Here is a 19,142-nt window from a genome sequence, read left to right as displayed (position 1 = left end):
TCTGGTTTGCAGGTGTATATGCAGGCACAACACTATACATGATAGATAGATAGATAGATAGATAGATAGATAGATAGATAGATAGATAGATGAGGTGGTAAAAGTGACAACTCACCAAACTGTTACAGAAGATGCTGAGGATTCCTGACACTCTCCATGCTGTGTGACTACCAGCCCTCCTCCTGGGAGACATAGGCATCAATATGCCAGTCACGTGAGTGAGCAGTGAGAGTGCTTCTGCTAAAATGCTCCCAGCTGTCAGGCTGTAGCCCTGACCATACCTTTGCTGTATCTCTTGAGAAAATGGGTCAGGAACACATTAATAAAACACTCCCAAATTTCAAGCTCTGAAAAATTGTAAAACAGGACATTTTAATTGTTTAATCACTGAGTTTCAGACAATTTGTTATAGAGCACTCATAGATTGCTGGCTTTGATTTTAACAGCTCAAGATTAGATTGGCCTATGAGCATGTCTATGGGAGATTGTCTTGATTGTTGATTGATGTAGGAAGGTTCAGCCCACTGTGGGTAGTACCATTCCCTGGGCAGCTGGCCCTGAGCTATATAAAAAGTGAACTAAGCATGAGCCCGATCAAGCCGGTAAGCAGGGTAACCCTGTTTCCGGTAAGCTTCCCACCTTCACTTCCTCCCGACTTCCCTCAAGGAGAGAATGTGACCTGGAATTGGAAGCCAAACAAACCCTTTCTTCCTAGGTTGCTTTTTATAAGGGTGTTTTACCACAGCAACAGAAAGGGGATTAGAACGAAAGAGGACTGTGAGAAGGGAAAAGGAAGTTATGGGGAAGAGGAAGGGTGATCGAATCCATGTGCCATGCGAGCAGAAAGTGGACTACTGGGGTGGAACAGCACAAAGGAGATGGAAGAGAAGGAAGGAAATACAAATTATGTGTAAAATTGCCAGAATGAAACCCACTACTTTGTAGGGTAGTGCATAATAAAAACTTAATTCTATAAAGACAGGAAAGGTCTAGAAAGAAGTGTGTGGGAAATGGGAAAAAGCTGGTCATTAGTAAGTCTATGCAAGTAAAGCATAAATCTAGAATCAGCCAACACACCCTTCAATAGTTCTAGCTTCATTTCTGTTGCTGTAATAAAACTCCCCAATCGAAAGCAACTTAGGGAACAGAGGGCTTGATGGGGGGAAGTCTTTTGTAAATATGTTTCTCTTATTGGTTGATTAATAAAACACTGTTGACCAATAGGGAAGCAAGATAGGCAGGACTAGGAGACAAGGAGGATTCTGGAAGGTATAGGTAGGCACAGTGAGTCACGATGTAGGCAAGAGGAGTAACGTGTCTCTGGACATTTTTCCAGTAAGAGAAGACCACGTGAAAATACTTAGATTGATAGAAATGGGTTGGAAATTAAGTCCGAGCTCAATAAGAAGCTCAAACCCTAGGTATTGGCCAACAGTTTGATAATTAATATAGTGTCTCCTGTGTTATTTGGGGGCACCAAGGCGGCTTCGGAACTGGGTGGGAATCCCGAAACAAGGGCTCACTGAACTTCAGGCCCAAGTCACAGTCCACTCAGGGGAAGTCAAGGCAGGAAGTCAGGCAGCTAGTCTCATCATATCCTCAGTCAAGAACAGGAGTGAATATGCATTATCCTTGCTCACTTGTACCCAGGCTGCTACCTTCTCTTTTAAACAGTTCAGGGCCCAGGACATGAAAAGACTCAGCCCACATTCAGGGTGGGTCTTCCATCACACCTCAATCTTCAGCATCAATCTCCCATCAATCTTCCATCACACCTGAAGGCAGGAAAAACAGTCCTCTGCAAGCATGCCCACAGGTTATTCCCATCTAGGCAGTTCCTCACTCAGGCACTCTTGTAAAGTGATTCTAGGTTGCCACAGGTTACCATTTCAAAACTAACCATCACAATAGGGAAGTGAGTAAATGAACCATGGCATATACCCAATAGAGTATTGTTTGACAATGCAAGCCAATCAGCTCTTAGCTAGCCTGGACTATATAGCATGACCCTATCTCAAAAAAAGAAGGAAGAGAAGAAGGGGAGAAAAGGGGAAAGAGAGGTAGGGAAGAAAGGAGGGAGGGAGAAGAGGAGAGGAGGGGAGGGGGAGTTGGGGAGGAGAAAGAAGGGGAATGGAAGAGGAAGGAAAGGGGAGAAGGAAAAGAAGGGAAGGGACAAGAAAGACACTATCAAGCCAAAACAACAAACAAACAAACAAACAAAACTGCGAAGAAATTTAAATGCCTATCATGAAGTGGAGAAGCCTCCATACTGTAGAGTTCCTCCAACCCTGTAGAAGAGACAAAACCATGGAAGCATTTAAAGACCAGAGGCTCCCATGAGCTCGACATGAAGGAGCTCCAAATGTACAGAGTGCAGAGGGATCCTGGGTGGGAAGTCCTGGGAGAGGCTGAGCCTGGACACACAGAACACTCACCCAGTGACTTGGTGTACACTGTGGGCTTGGGATGACAATACTGCGTCAGTGCGGCATCAACGAGTGACAGGATGTTGACAGAGGAACCGTGGTAGCCAGGTGCGTGAGGGTAGGACAGGGTGTGTGGGAACTCGCTTCTTGCCACTCAGTTTTTCTGTAAACCTGCTAACAGAATTCATTAGTAATTTTTAAAATACAATGCAGCTTAAATGTTGCCAAGCAACTAGAAACACTGCCCAAATGCAGGGCCCCCCAAGATGTGCGCTGGCAGTCCCTACTTCCTCACCCAATTGCCTTACCTCTCCTGGACACCCAAAGGAGCACTGGTCTCTTCACTCCCATAAATGATGTCCCCTGACCACCCCAAGGCTTTGCCAAATGTCACTGTGTGACCAGGGTACCAAATCTGAAACTCATGACGACATAAGCTTCTTTCAAGTCTCCTCTTAGGCTTCATTTGATTGTCACATAAAGGAATACAGGCCAGAGTCAGGCATGGTGACTCACACCCATAATCCCAGTACTCAGAAGGTAGGAGGGTCACTGTCATTTCAAAGCCAGCCTGGGCCAACGAGCAAGATGGGTATCAAAAATAAAATAAAACAAACAGAAGATAATACAGAATGGTGTGTGGTAAAGACATCCAAACTCCGCAAAGAAACAGGAATAATTTGTTATAATTTGGCTAGTTCTGTAATAACTACTTGGGGAATTCAATTCTAATCTTCAAATTTAGCCCCAGATAGATTAAAATTCCTGATGCAAAGATGGAATCCCAAAAGTACTAGAAGGCAGCAGAGTTCTTCCATGGTTTCAGTTCCTGCCTCCGGGTTCCTGTGCTGACTTCCCTCAGTGACGGACTGTTACCTGGACATATAAGATGAAACAAACCCTTTCCTACCCAAGTTGTTTTTGGTCATGGCCTTTATCACGGCAATAGAAACCCTAAGGCCCCGGCCCATGGGACAGCACCATCTACAGTCAAGGTGGCTTTTCTCTCCTCAGTTCAATTTCTGCAGAAACACCTCCGACATATAGGCCCAGTTTGTCTCCTAGATGATTCTATATTCCACCCAAACTGTCACATTTAGCCATCATAGAGGCTAACAAGAAAATCAGGTGTTCCAGGAGTGGTAGTGCATGACCTTAAGCCCAGAACTTTGGAGGCAGAGGCAGACAGATCTCTGAGTTCAAGGCCAGGCTGACTTACAGAGCAACAGCCAGGGCTACAGAGAGAAACCCTGCCTTGAAAAACAAAACAAAACAGAAAAGAAAAATTTCAGAACTGTGTAAACATCAGGCTTCTATTGCTGCAGTAAGAGATGGGGGATATTTGTTATGCACACTGAGAACTTGGGGTCACTGCTGCCCCTGGAGAGAGTACGGCACTAGGAAGTCTTGCTTGTTTTTCACCATTTACCATTCTTATCTTTTTCAATTTTTACCATATGCTTTTATTACTTTTTCAATTAAAAGCACTTAGTTTAAAAAAAAAAAAGGAAAAGCAACTTGGAAACAAGAAATTTGTACCTTAGAGGATTGTGAAGGAAATGAAAGTTTGAAAAATAAAAAGATCGCATATAGTAAGCATTGGAACAATTTCATAGACTTCAATGGAGTGGAGATCTGGGGCTGAAAATGAATAAACCATTGCCAAAGTGATGGGGGGGGGGCAGGGCAATGGGAATGAAGTGTCTGGAAGCGGAAAGGTAGCCACGAGAGACAAGGTGGGGGCCTCTGTGTACTTCACAAGGTTTCCACTGTCCCCTGGAGAAGCCAGAGGCTGACACACAGAGCACAGTCTGGGTTCAAAAAGTAAGGGGTGGAGAGGGAGGGAGGAAGGAAGAGAGGGAAAGAGACTAAGCTATTGGGCACCAGTGTGTGGTGGGTTCACACTCCCTCCGGGCCAATTCTCGGGCTTTGTGGCTTTGGTCTGAAAAGAAGGTTGAACATGGGGAACCGGGTGTGGTAAAGGCTAACCCTGGCCTGGCCTGCTTCTGCCAACATGGGAGAGTCGGATCTGAGAGGCTGTTGAGTGAGAAGGCTGGCTGCACCCAACTGGCCTGGCATCTGAAGAAGCATCCAGGTGGCACACTGAAGACCCATGTTTAGTTGTGACCCTGTGGCACAGAGGAGCCACAAGAGGCTGTAGTGGCCTCCTTGAACACATGTTAATTCTCCACTCTGAGCACTGGGAGCTCCTTTAGACTCTGCTCTTCGGAGACCCTGACCCAAGATCCTGGACCCTAGGTTAGAGGGACAATAAAAGATGTGGTCATCAAGGACTTAATATGGAAGAAGAGTTCATAAATAACTGAGTAAATTTAAATCGTAAATAACCGAGTAAAATTAAATCGTAAATAACTGAAAAAAAAATGTGTTGTTACCAATTGTTTCAGACCTCCAATGCAAAGGCCAGCCCTTCAGTCTCCCACCTGGTCCTCTTCTGGCCCAAAGGAGGGGTTAGGCAGGGCAGGAAAGAAGAAAACCTTGAGCGCCCCCTGTAGGGCAAAACATGTGCAGCTCCCGCAGTCATTACAAGCTAGGATAAGCCCTTCTCACTATGGTGTCAGAGGGAGGGTGAAGTAGAAGCTGATTTCCCTCCCATTCATCATGTGCACTATGGATTTCTGGATGTTTGCACTGGTGGTGTAGAATAGTGCAACAGCGTGTTAAAACCTCTCTAAGGTTACTTAAGATCAGTCGGGTGAAACAATGGAAATGATTTATTTACTAACGTCAACCATGAGGGCAAGCTTCGAGTCTTCTGTGTGAACAGGAAGCACATATAAGCCACTTCTCCAAAAGTGTGATGGTCGCCTTGAGGACAGCGCTTAGCTAGCAAGTCTAACTTGAACTGGCTGCTTTCTCTTTATTGCAATGAATGCTCAGAGCATTCTAGCATGAGCGTTGGTTGGTATTTTCTTGAACAATCCCTGTGAGCCTCTGACTTGGATGAAAGCAACTGGGAAATGTGTTGCTGATGTTCAGATCTGAGCTTTGGGGGGAAGTGGTAATTTGGGAATTTGTGCACCACAGTTTGACAGCTTCAAAGGCTTTGTGTACTGTAATGATAGGGATCAACATTCAAAAGGCCGGGTTTTATCAGTGAACCCCATTTCCTGAATGTGGTGAGATAATCTTTTCAGATGCTGTGAATATATATTATTCTCATTGGCTAATAAAAAAGCTGTTTGGCCTATAGCTGAACAGGTTACAGTTAGGTGAGACAATGAACTGAGAACTGGGGTGAAGAAGGACAGAGTCAGGGGAGATGCCGGCCAGCCTCTAAGAAGGCAGGATGTATAGAAAATGAGGTAACAAGCCATGAGCCACACGGCAAAGCGTAAGCAGAAATATGGGTTAATTTAAGCATAAGAGTTAGTTAGTTAGTAAGCAGCCTGAGCTATTGGCCGGGCATTTATAATTCATTTTCAGCCTTTTAGTTGGTTATTTGGAACTGGAAATGTCCGTTTTCATATGGATGATGGATGGATGATGTCATAGTATGGTGCTTGGTCAGTGCAAGGTGAGCCAGTTGTAACTGAGTGTGCAAAGCCCATGAAGTTCAGATTCCACACTGTTAGTACCTTAAAGAAACTGTGCTCGTGCAGGTTCACATCTGGAAAGTCAGCATTCAAAGTCAGGACTCTGTCCTGAGATAGCGGTCAAGAACTTGGAGCCTTCTTTATCTAGCCAAGGGTGTTCAGGGGTGGGGAGTATGAAGTGGTGAGGCCATACAAAGAAATAAACCTAGGGATGCTGGTTTCGTTATCTTGCCTTAATGAATGTTTATTGTGCCGTGGCCCTTTGCCGCCATTTACAGCAAGCTCCTCCTCTCTTCAGCGGCTCCAAATGGGAGGAACCTTGCCTGCGACGTTTTGGAGAAATTTGCTCTCTCTGATATTGTTTTCCACAAAGGTTTGGTGCTGCTGTTTTGGTGGGAAGTAGCTGCTCTCTTCTCTGTTTTAGTGTGAGATCTCCCAAGTGCCACAGACTGAGCACTGATAAACAGGAGAAGCCGGTTGCTCGCGGTGTCAGTGGCGAGAAGTGCAAAATCGATTTATTAGTGATTCCTGTCTGGTGGATGACACTGGCTCACGGTGTCCAAGCCCTCTGGGGTTCTGGACACTATTCCACCTTAAAGACCTATCACCTACAAAAGGCCTCACCCTGCTCAGACCCTTCCTCCGCCTTCTCGCCTCTCCCATTTCCCTCTGTTCCTTCATGCCCACCCCCTCCTCTCTGCTTCTTACTCTGCATCTGGGCCTCAATCTGAGTTAAAGATGTTGTCCTGCAGCCAGCCCCGCTCATTTTCTGTATTCTGTGCTTGGCAGAACTGGAGGACACAGGGTGTGTGGCTCACTCTCTGGAAAGGAGAGAGAAGGTAATGGTCACAGGAACCCTTCTGTGAGAACTGGTCATCATGACATTTCCTGTTTCCTAGCACTTACCATTCCCACCACGTGCAGCTGGCCCTGGGGGGTGACTGCTTGCCCACATCGTATTCAAAACAGCTAGTACTTTCTGTGAACCAAACTGGAGTGATAGCTTAGCTTGCCTGTTTTTATATTATACATAATCAAAATACAAGTTGTATTTTTCATGACTCCATGAGATAGAGACAGCAGCGTGTGTGTGTGTGTGTGTGTGTGTGTGTGTGTGTGTGTGTGTGTGTGTGTGTGTGTGTGTGTGTGTTGAAAACAAAAAGAAGATCATGAGAGGTAAGAGAAAGATCTTAAGGAAGAGGGTAATAGAATCTGGGCAAACTGCGGGAAGAAAGGACCCCAGTTAAAGGGGGAAGAGATATGTGGGTGGGTAGTGAGGGAGAGGAATAGATTAGAATAAAATATATTGACATATACTTTGAAGGCACCACATTACTTTGTAAGCTAACCTACAAAATTAATTGAAGGAGGGGACAAAGTCTCACTATGTAGCCCCAGCTAGGCTGAAAATTATTTTTTAGTGTAAAAGAGTTTAAAAAGAATTTCAGTGACCTCTCCACCCAGCTAGATCCTACATTGAAATAAGCACTGAGGAGAACACAGCAACAAATTTATAATAGCAGAATGTTTACTGGTCATGGATGGGTGGATAGTTTTAATAAATCTCAAGAATGAAAATAGTTTTTTTTTTTCAAAGTGCCACACTGTGGTTAGAAGTTTTCATTACCTGAGCTTGAGATTAGTGGAGCAGTTTATTCTTTATTAAGAAAGATGTACATTTGGAGGAAGTGAATGTAGTAGTCTAAGGAATATTGAGGCTGAAAGTGTATTTTAAAGTCTGCTTTCCAACCATACAGCTGAATTATACTAGCATAGACCCAATGCATCAATTTCTTACCAAATGATAGCATTTGAGGAATCATGTGTTATTGTAAATATACTACAAAGCAATTAACAGGTGCCATAACTTTCGTTACTCTTTAAAACATTTTTCAATTCTCTAGTATGTTCCCCGACTCTCCCGCCTGTTCACAGTGGCATTTGGTGCCCTCTAATGAACTGTTCATCTCAGTTACTGTACTCTTTAGCTCTGAGAATTCATATAGAATCGTTGAAGTGATGATAGAAGAGACATTTAGAAAGTAGAGTATAAATAGCCCGAGACAGCACAAAAACATTGTCTTATGAAAGTAAAAGGAAGGGACACACACAAAAGTGTACTGATTCCTGCGGCCCAGCACATGACTGTTTCCCATTTATATGGCATGAGCCAGAAAACTAGTTGTCAGCTTTCCAAAGCTTCTAATAGTATTATGTCAAAACTGTGTCAGAGGGGTTGGAGAGATGGCTCAGAGGTTAAGAGGTTAAGACCTCTTCCAGAGGTCCTGAGTTCAATTCCCAGCAACCACATGGTGGCTCACAACCATCCGTTATGAGATCTGGTGCCCTCTTCTGGTGTGCAGATATACATGGAAGCAGAATGTTGTATACATAATAAATAAATAAAATCTTAAAAAAAAACTGTGTCAGAGCATCAAATATGTAGTACAAATATGTATATTTTAGATGAAGTTGTCTATTCTACAACAGTAGAATAAGTTAGGAAAGTATGTCAGGTGCTACTGAATTGAAACATAAGCAATGGGTAGTTGTGGTGGTCGAGGTTTGGGAGTCACTGAGAGATTGTATGGGAAACTGAAGGTCAGAGCAGAAGGCACTGGAAGGGTGGTCCTCTCTTCCGGGGGTAAAGGGCTTCACAACCCTGAGACTGATGCTTCCTGTTGAGAGCAATAACCTCCAATCATTTTGGCTGGAACTGATGTCTCCCCCAGAGGGGGAGGTTATGGTGTGCACCTCGAGTTCTAGAAAACAAGAACAGGTCAGGATCGTGGGCTAAAGCAACGGTGAACTCAGGACACAAAAGAAAAAAAAAAAACAACCAATGTTCCATATCCATTGGATGCTTCAGGGGGCTCACACCTTGGGTGTCCCTGGGTGAGGATCTCAATGTGGGTGCTCTGTGGCAGGCGACAGCATCTTCTCCGATAGTGGCTCTGAGCTGGGATAGTCCAGTCTGAAGTGATGCCTTTTCCAGCTGTGAGCTCCAAGATGTGTTCTCTTAGATGTGGGTCTGGGGCTCCCTGGAGTGCAGTGAAGATCTCTGTGAAGGTTGTATGCACCAACAAAGCTGCTGGCATTTTTTAACAGGCTGCCCAGAAAGGTATACTATGTCCCTTTGGAGGTGCCAAATACACAGAGTGAATGGGAGGGTGCTGAAATTCTCACTGAACAGAACATAGCAGCAAAATTTGCATGATTCCCCTGAGGGCAAGCATTCAGTCTGCATCCTGGCCTCACCGTCCGCCTTCTGCCTTCCACATGTGGCTCAGCAAGCTGGAGTGTGAAGAGTTGGACCCCTTTGTCGTCTGCTGCATGCATGTAGATGGACTGAGCAGGTGCCAGTCATTTGCTGCATGAGCTGATTCTAAAATTTCAATTCATTCTGGCAAATGTACACACCACCTGCTAGCCTCACCAACCTGGAACAGCCTCTGAAAAGAAATGCACCCTTGAAGCTTTCATCTGATAGCAGCACCTGCTCACGGGACCCGTGGTTGGTTATCGACTTTGTATTCCAGTTAGCTGTTCCTTTCCTGCACGTGTAACTCCTCTTACATTGTCTTACATCAGTCTTTAGTCTATGTGGCTTGGGTCACTTGGTGACTATACTTGGTCACTGAGGACAGCACGGTATAGAAGAGAACCCCAGCCTGGAGGACTGGTGTGAATAGAGGACGGTGATCTGTGCAGGGTTGGGGACAGAGCCAACTGCCAAGGATTGATTTCTCACGGGTTCGTGAGCCACTTCCTACATCCTCCATATCCATCTACTGGGTGGGTAAGCCCAAGCCTTAGGACACAGGGTTCACGCTGGTGTTTTCCCTTCTGACTGTTGAAAGTTGTTACCTGCCTTGAGTTGGGAACATTTTCATTACACCTGTAAACTTACTTGCCCTTTTGGTTTATATAAGATATTTTTAAGTGTGGTTTTAGCACCAAGTAATTTTTTAAAATTTAATTTATTTATTATGTATACAACATTCTGCTTCCATGTATATCTGCACACCAGAAAACGGCACCAGATCTCATAGCGGATGGTTGTGAGCCACCATGTGGTTGCTGGGAATTGAACTCAGGACCTCTGGAAGAGCAGTCAGTGCTCTTAACCTCTGAGCCATCTCTCCAGCCCCTATGTAAGATATTTTTAACTCAATTTTGCTTTTCTATTGTTCAGCAAGAGCATTAGGTCCCATTAGGTCACTGTGGGAAGAAAAGTAAAAGAGCATCCGGACACCAGGGTGAGACAAAATGAGATAAACTGCACCGGGCATGGTGGCGCACGCCTTTAATCTCAGCACTGAGGAGGCAGGTGGATCTCTGAGTTCAAGGCCAGCCTGGTCTACAGAGCAAATTCCACGGCTACACAGAGAAACCCTGTCTCGAAAAACAAAGCAGAGCAAAAGAAAACCAAAGTGAGATAAATCGTCACCCCAGCAATATCCTGTCTCATCACAAACACATCCAAGCTGTCCCATGTTTTCCAGCCTTTCCCACACCTCTCACAATGTTTGGGCACACGACCTGTGGTGGTGCACACGTCAAAGTTGACAATCACAAAACCTCCAGGCTTCCCCTGTGTCATCTTCTATAAGTGTACAAGCTGATTGCGCATCCGAGTGAACAGACACAAACCTGGAATGAGGGCTGAGAACAACAACTGACCTTACTCATCTGGTTCAGAAATCCTCTGAAGATTTCCCACGGGAACAACGTTGGTTCTGAATGCTGGGGCTTCCGGTCAACAGTGAGATCTGCTTTTCCTTGATGAGCAAATGAGTCTCGTGCCACTGCCCATCACTCAGTGAACACGGATTTGGCTGTAGGTTCCTTGACCTCCCCCGTATGCACTTCGTCTCCACAGTTCACTCTCCTCAGCTCTGCCACCGTGGCCACACCAGAAATAACTCTCTTCGTAGGACATTTTTGAGCTCCACAATTCAATTCCGTACAACACACGGCCGAAGCAACAATTTTGGCACCGCAATGTAATATAGTTACCAGCAGGTGGCGCCCCATTCCTAGTCTGTCCCTGAGGTTTACTAAAACCAGCTAAGCGCCAACTAGCGGCACATTTGAGCCCTAGGCTAAAATAGCCTGTTCACCTTATCAGTCTTAAAAATATAATAGATTGATAGAAATCTTGAGGTTCGGTGAGGATTACAGGAGATTTTTTTAATTTTTGCGTGGGAGGCATCGAAACAGAGTCTCACTTTATAACACAGGCTATCCTCCTCTAACAGTCTCCCCAAGGAGATGAATACTGCAAGTTTACTCTTCACAGGGTTGGAGCAATAGCTCAGTGCTTAAGAGCACTTGTTGGTCTTGCAGAGATCTTGGGTTTGGTTCCCGCCCCGACATGGCAGCTCGCCTCTATCTGTAACACCAGTTGCAGGAGATCAGAGGCCCTCGCCTGACCTCTACTGGTACTAGGCAGGCACGGGGTACACATGCAAGCAAAAACACTCATGCACATAAAATAAGCAAATCTAACAAACAACAACAGCAAAACCTGTAGTGCTCACAGTTCCCAAGGCACACCCTGGAGAAACATCAGTGTCACCAGGAGGCAGAGGGAACAAAGAGCTGTGGGCAGAGCTTTTATTGTGGTTCCTGTGCGAAGAAACAGCTAAAACAGGGTTCCACGGTGGGAATATTTGAATTGTTTAGGGGGCTCTGGGGCACAGGGCTGTCCCAAGTCGTCTGATCCCCAGCCTGAGGTAGTGAGGGCAGGGGATAGAGTGCCTGAGAGCCCCAGGCTGGTGAAGGAAACAACAGTGAAGAATTTACCCACAGAGAGCCGCTAGAGCGCTGTGGGTTGGGACCCCCTTTGGGGTCACATCAGATATTTACATTACGACTCATAACAGTAGCAAAATTACAGTTATGAAGTAGCGGTGAAATAATTTTATGGCTGGGGGTCACCACACCATGAGGAACTGTATTAAAAGGTCACAGCATTAGGAAGGTTGGGAACCACTGTTCTAGAGTGTCTGCAAGGGAAACTCTGTTATGCTGGGAGGACTGTGATCAACCAGAAAGATAAAGGACAGGAGTGGATGGGAAAGGGGACAGGTTGGAAAGTACAGCAAACATGCCTTGACTCAGCACAAAGGCCAGGACAGACCAAATGAAGGAGAAACAAAGTTCCATCCACTATCAAGCAAATAAAATAATTTTGTACTTTGTTTTACTTCGGAAGAAACTTCTTCACTCTTAACACATAGTAGTTACCTTATTTGGGGATTTATTTCTTTTCCTCTCCCCCACCCTCTTTTCTTGGCTGGCCTCAAACCCTCTGTTTAGAACAGGCCTCAAACACACAAAGATCTGCTGACATCTACTTCTGCCTTCAGAGTTGGGATTAAAGGCATGGGCCACCCTGCCCAGCTAGGGAGTCTATTTCTAATCACCCCAGACAGAGAAGACAACAACATAACAAAGAAATGATTCCATTTAGGTTCATCTTGGTGTTGCCAGTATGTTCTGGGGTTACTCACAGCAGCATGGCACTGTCACCAAAGTCACCCTAGCACGAATGACCAAGCATGAAAACAGCATCCGTGAACTTCCCAGCACAACATGTAGGCAGTGCCACCACAGGCTCATCTCTGCTCCAGCAAGTGTATAGAACCTTGGGTAGGAGGCTTCATGACCCCTATGGGTTTCTTGAAAATTCCACAAGCCTCCCAGCCCCTTTCCTTCCTCCAAGAAGGAATGTTTCAATCCCAAGAAAATACCCACACAGTAGCATGTCCATGTGACTTGACTCTGCTCTGTCCTGGTACTGAGACAGAGTCTGGTCCATGGAAAAAAAATCAGCAAATATTCATTAAAAAACAACAGCAGCAAAGTTATCACAGTTCATCCTGCTTTACTTAATTGAAGTTCCTTGGGTCACAAGCTTGATAATAGACTAACAGTTTCAAATGAACTCATTAACACTGTGTTCCTTTAAATATTGTAAACACTTGTCCAGCCTCCTCTTTTTTTTTTCCCTCTCTTTAAATTTGACCTATCTGCAATAAAATTCTACTGAACAACAAGCTTTAGCTTAGACCAAATGGAACAATTAGAAATTTGGAAGAAGCAGTTGGAGTTAATCAGTTTCTACTCTGTAAAGAATAATTAGAGAATTTTAGAGCCAGGGAGATCTTAATTTGTGCATGTGTTAATTAAGTTCCTCTAGGTTAGCTAAGGAGGTGGGAGGGGAAATAATGCACGGCACAGGCTGTGTGGGGATGAAAGGAAGGTCGCTTGGTTCCCCGACAACCTTGATTATAGAATTTAAGAGAGTATACAGTGTCCTGTCTCTGTGCTCCCCCAAAACTGTGGATCAAACTGGGGCTCATACATGGTAGGCAAGCACCTTTCCATTGAGCCCCATTTCCAGCCCTACCTTTGTCTTTAACATAATTACTCAGGGTTAAAGTTCAAGGTTGTCAGATAACCCCGGAACTTTCAGTAAGTAGACCTATACCATTCTGCTTCTTTCTCCTTAATGTTTACAACTAAGAGACAAATCATGGGTATAAAGCTTATAGAAGTCGACGTTATTTATTACTATTACTGTTGTTACAAGCTGTTATGTAACCCAGGTTGGCCTAGAGGTTGATCTTACCTTCCAGTTCTCCTCCCTCCACTTCCCAAATGCTGAGATTACAACTGTGTACAAAATGCCCAATGTTTTATATTGCTTTGTCTTAGACAGTTAAAGCAACGTGATAATATAACGATTCCACTAATTATGTGACAGGCATATTTTTAAACCCCAAGACTATACCAGTGAAGAAGAAAGTCACGGCAATGGTCAGACAAACTACCTGAGATAATCATCTTAACAGGAGAAAAGATTAATTTGGGCTCCTGGGTTTGAAGCAATGATGGGAGACTATCTCCTATCTCAAACTGGGTTCCTGTCCTGCTCTCCTCCAAAAACAGCAAAGACTACAACCCGGAGGAACTCTATTGTCAGTTCAGAATGAAGACCCTTAAGTGGGATCTCACAATTTAAATCAGATTGCCACATGGGATTTAAAGGAAGCAGATGTCAACTGTTGACGAACACTAAGATGCTAGCTAGCCAAGGGTCACTAATGCTCTGAGAGGAGTCAGTATAGCTCTGGCAGAACTGGGAACTGTCATAGCTCAGCAGCTCTCAAGGGATAGTCACTTGTGGTCCAAGTCTACAGGTCAGTCAGGAGAGTGGCAAGGGCAGCAGGTCTTAAGGGTTGGGTTTGCGGGTCTGGAGCAGGGTCTTGGAGGTGGAAGCCACTGCAGGATTGAATTTCTATCTGTAGCTAGGTTCAGGGTCTTGGAGGCCGACACGGGAATGAGTCCCTCTGCCTGCAGCCTCTGGTAGGTACTGGAGGCTGCTCAAGAGACCTCCCTATCTAGGGCAGAAGCCTTGGGCACAGAGCTGGTATGGCTGTCCCTGGCAAGTCCTCCTTTTCTGATGGGAGCTGGACCTACAGTCTCCTTATGAAGAGAGCAGGAATATTGGAGGCTGGACTCACAGCAGAGGCTCTGGAGTCTCTTCTTCACCTGTTAGCTGCTATGGCTGTTCTGTTAGTAAAGATGCTGGTGTCAGTGTTTAGAGACATGCCAGGGTGCCAGTTGGGCATTTATTGGATGAACATAGAAGTGGTGATTTGAATGAGAATGCCTTCATAGACTCAGGATAGATATTTAAAAATCATGTCTCCAATGGTGGAACTGTTTCAATACGTTTAGGAGATATGGCCTTGCTAAAGGAAGTCTCTCTCTCTCCCTTTCTCTCTCTCTCTCTCTCTCTCTCTCTCTCTCTCTCTCTCTCTCTCTCTCTCTTCTCTCTCTCTTCTCCTCTCTTCCTTCTCTTCCTCTCTCCCTCTCTCTCTCTCTCTCTCTCTCTCTCTCTCTCGCTCTCTCTCTCTCTCTCTCTCCTCATCCTTCTCTTCCTCTTCCTCTTCCTCTTCCTCTTCCTTTCCTCACGCCCCCTTCATGAAGTTGAAGATGTGAGCCCTCAGCTCCTTGCTCCTGCTACCATGCCTTCACTCTGTCATGGACTCTTAACCCCTGGAACCATAACCTCAAATAAACTCTTCTATAAGTTGCTTTGGTCATGATATTTGGTCACAGCAGCAGAAAAGTAACTGATACAGTAGGTGTGCAAATAAGGTGAAAAATAGGACCAATCAGAGAAGAGCTGTCAAACCTGGTGGGAAAGGGAAAGAACTCTGAACCTGCCAAGTCTCTAAAAGTTCCATGATGAGATTACCAGGTCTCCGTTTCAGCCCCAGTAGAGAAAGTAGGAAAAAAGTTTCTGTCTGTTGCCAGTTGCTACAGGGACCTTTAAAGGCTGCCGGCTGCTTCCCTCCTTCCCTGCTTAGACAGGGGAGTTCACCAGCCAGGGTTTGGCTTCTTTCCTTTTTGCTGCTGCACTAAGCTGTCAGCTCAACTGCTGTCACCTCACTATAGATCTTTGCCTCCTAGCTCTCATCTGCCTCTCCTCCCAAAGGCAGCAGAATCACCCACAGTCACTTGTTCCTGCTGCTTCCTCCCGCCAGGTTCTGCCACCTCCCAATAGCCCCAACTTGTTAGGTTTCAAGACCCCCCAAATGACTGAGGTGCCTATTCAACATATCAAAGCTGACCAGGCTGCTCCTGGGCCCTCCTGGCTGGCACACCCTGCTTCTACCCTGAACTCTCCAGCCCAGGGGGCTGGGCCGTTCTTCCCTACATAATCAAATCATTTGGGTTACCCACCTTTTTTGTACCTTTGACCTCCTGGCTGCTGCATTTGGTCCCCCTTTTCTCTCCTCTCCTTTCCCTTCCCCCGTCTCTCCGCACATGGCCCAGCTCAGTCCGGTCATGTCCACTCTGGACATGAGTCCCCCCCCACACACTATGTTCTCCCACATATCTGTAATAACCTTTCTCCTCTACCATACCTAGGAGAAGTCATGCCCTTTCCTTTTTTCTTTCTGTTTTTCATTCACAACTGAGCACCAAGGGCTTCACACATGAGCCTCTGCTGGACATCCCAGATGCGGAGTGACAGCTGTGCTCACATTCTCCAAGCTTAACCAACCGTTTGTCCACTTCGTGTTTTAGAACAATGAAGAGTAAGGCGAGGGACAGAATGAGAATTAAAAGTCTCCTTAATTCCTGCTTCCAGCCAGCTGTGAGCCAGACTGTGCCCAAATAAGTTTTTAAATCATTAATAGAGGTGTTTCATGCTGCCTTTTTGTTCCATGCCTTTCCCATTTTCCCAGACAACTCAAACAAAAAAAAAATCAATCAATAAAAAATAAGTCAAAGACTCATGTGCGATAACCAGCAATTGACCTCTTAATTGTTGGATTACTGTTAAGCTTCCTGAGTGCTGCAATGGATGACGGGACTTAGACCCTCAGCCCTAGGCAGTTCACAGTTTGTGTCACATGTGGCCTTAGTAAAGGTCAATTTATAAGATTGGAATAGATTTTTAGAAGGGTGTGCTTACTTTTGTTGTGACCATTTTCATATTTAAAACGAATAACAATGTCAATTATCATTCAAGACTAGTGGGTGATTCTATAGTTTGCTGATAAATGAACACAAGAGCTCAAAGCCCTGTGCAGATGTTGTTTCAGAGGGACCAGGAGAAGCAAGGTTGCTGGTTTGTGAGGAGTCAGCTGCCTGGCATGGAATCCCCAGTAACTAAGTCACACTATTTCCTCCCTGTGACTCTGCATGAAGAAATCATATGACTTGACTTCTGTTTCTTTGAGATAGTCTCACTATGTAGTGCTGGGTGGCCTGAAATGCACTATGTAGACCAGGTTGGCCTCAAACTCACAAAGATCCACCTGGCTCTGCCTCTTGAGTGCTGAGACCAAAGGCACAGGACATAGCACCTAGCCATGACCTGTTTTTATTTTAATTTTAAATTTTTATTTATTTATTTTTATTTGTATTTTAAGAGTATGAGTGTCTTGCCTCCGTGTATGTCTGCGCACCACTTGAGCACCTGGGACCTGTGGAAGCCAGAGGAGGCATCAAATACCCAGGATCTGGAGTTACAGACAGTTGTGAGCCATCACGTGGGTGATGGAAATCAAACCGAGTTCTCTGGAAGAGCCATCAAGGCTCTTAAACACTGAACCACCTTTCCAGCCCTGACTTAATTGTTTTTTAATAAGGTGATTTGGAAGGTTTTGAATAGGCGTATCTATTTTTTAAAGACTAACATCTAAAATACAACATTTAAAAATATTTTCAAGAAATCTAGGCTCAGTGGGGATATGTCTATAAACCCCTGAGAATTCTGAGAAGCCTGACACAGTTTGTTTCTGCAGAAACAATTCAGAACTCCATCTGTTCCTCCCAGGTCTTGGAAAGTCCCATGAAAATGCCAGATTGATCCACCAGCCTTGATGGCATAGTTATACTAGCAAATCTGTTGTAATTACTAGTGACAAACCTCAAGTGAAGGAGCCTAATTTTTGTGGAATATTTTTAACTTTTAAAAGATTACAGAACACATTGTCCTCACCTTCTAACAGTTAACAAGTAGCTACCCTTGTCTGAAAAACGTTGCAACCGATTTGCAAAAAATCAGAAACAGAGAAAACAATCAGTGTGAAAGATAAGTAAAATCCCAGTTAAAATCAATAGCAAATAGGCAGGTGGGCTATTTGAGCTACTCAAACTCCACCAGATCCACTTTGTGTTCCCATGGGTGTGCAGATGGAGACCATCTTCCCCAGAGACCAGGGCAGCTTCCCAAAGTAGGACCAGGCCTTACAGGAGAACCACACCAGAATGCTTGAAGATGGAAAGAAATGTGATTTCTCCTCAGACACAAACAAGCTCTTTAAGTTTATGCTGGGCATGCAGGAAGTGATCAGAGGATGGGAAGAAGAGGTAGCCTAGATGAGCGGTGTCAGAGAGTCACACAGACCATCTCTCTAGGTTATGCCTACAGGGACCCTGAGCAGCCAAGGGTCATCCCACCACACACCACTTGGCTTCTGTGTAGATTTTCTAAATTCCCTGTGCATGAATCTACCATGGAGCATCTCAGCTCTAACTATGTCCATTTCCTGAGGCCCCATTCCACTCTTTGTGTAGGCATCTACTCTACAGAATGGGTTCTGTTGCTCAGCTCTGCTTTGGACACCTCCCAGTCTTTTTCCCATTTCTTCTTTACACGTGCTGTTCTAACTACATGCCACAAACCTTACGTTATTTATTTTATTTGTGAGTGAAGATCAGTTTCAGTCTTTTGTATCTAGGTTTCTGATTACAAACATGGTCAAGTATTAACAGCACAAGCTATGGGTTAACTTCCAAATTGGAACTGGTGTTACAGGGAGAAGTTGCAAGAAGTTTTATTTTTCAGGTGAGATTTTTACCTATTATGTATTAAGACATTTTTGGTGCTACACTGCAAAACTGTAGCAGATTTGAGGTGCTGTTGAGGGCTGACTTTTTCCTGCAATATGAGAGATACTCAAAGCTGCCTTCAAACTGAAGTAAGGAAAGAGAGACTATCTCTCCTAGGCCCTTCTAACCCCTGCCTTTTATAGTAGGTCTCTTTCATTGCAATGTTGGACACTACAGGTCTGTCCGTTGGCTGTCAGAGACCTCTAAAACCTTCCTGTGACCTGGCTTCATTGTTTTCATCTATGTTTTTATTTTATTTTATTTTATTTATTTATTTACCTATGTGCAAGTGTTTATTCACATGTGTGCATGCCAGGTACTTCCAGGAGGGCACATGAGTGTGGAGGTCAGAGGACAACTTTCAGGAGTCTGTTCTCCTCATCTATTATGTAGGCCTTGGGCTTGGCTGTAAGCCCTTTTAACTTAAGTTATCTCAAACATTGGCTTGGCTGTAAGAGCTTTTACCTGTTACGTTATCTCACTGGTTCCTAATACATAAATTTCAAGGGTAAAAGGGATGGTTTAGTGGGTAACGGTGCTTGCAAGCCTGGCATGACAACCTGAATGTGATTCCCAGAACCCATGGAATGTGGAGGGGGAGAACTCCACAAACTTGTCATCTGGCCTCTGCAATGCTACAGCATGTGTTCACCCACCTACGCAAAAACCGTAATAGATTAAATACATGTGAAGTGTGTTTTTTAAGAACTTTAATTGAAAGTTTAAACTGAAG

At 44.7% G+C, this 19,142-nt stretch overlaps 1 long non-coding RNA gene across 1 annotated transcript; it reads right to left on the bottom strand.

Moving 5' to 3' along the window:
- LOC103159781 lies at positions 1-11,097 on the bottom strand. Its single transcript, XR_004769384.1, has 3 exons — positions 10,667-11,097; positions 2,436-2,600; positions 1-347 (listed from the first exon to the last, which is right to left on the bottom strand). It is a non-coding gene; the product is annotated as an uncharacterized LOC103159781 (long non-coding RNA).
- Between the last annotated feature and the right edge of the window lie 8,045 nt (positions 11,098-19,142).

This window comes from Cricetulus griseus, chromosome 3, assembly GCF_003668045.3.
Source record: "Cricetulus griseus strain 17A/GY chromosome 3, alternate assembly CriGri-PICRH-1.0, whole genome shotgun sequence".
NCBI lineage: Eukaryota > Metazoa > Chordata > Mammalia > Rodentia > Cricetidae > Cricetulus > Cricetulus griseus.
This window is presented reverse-complemented; position numbering and strand designations above follow the sequence as displayed.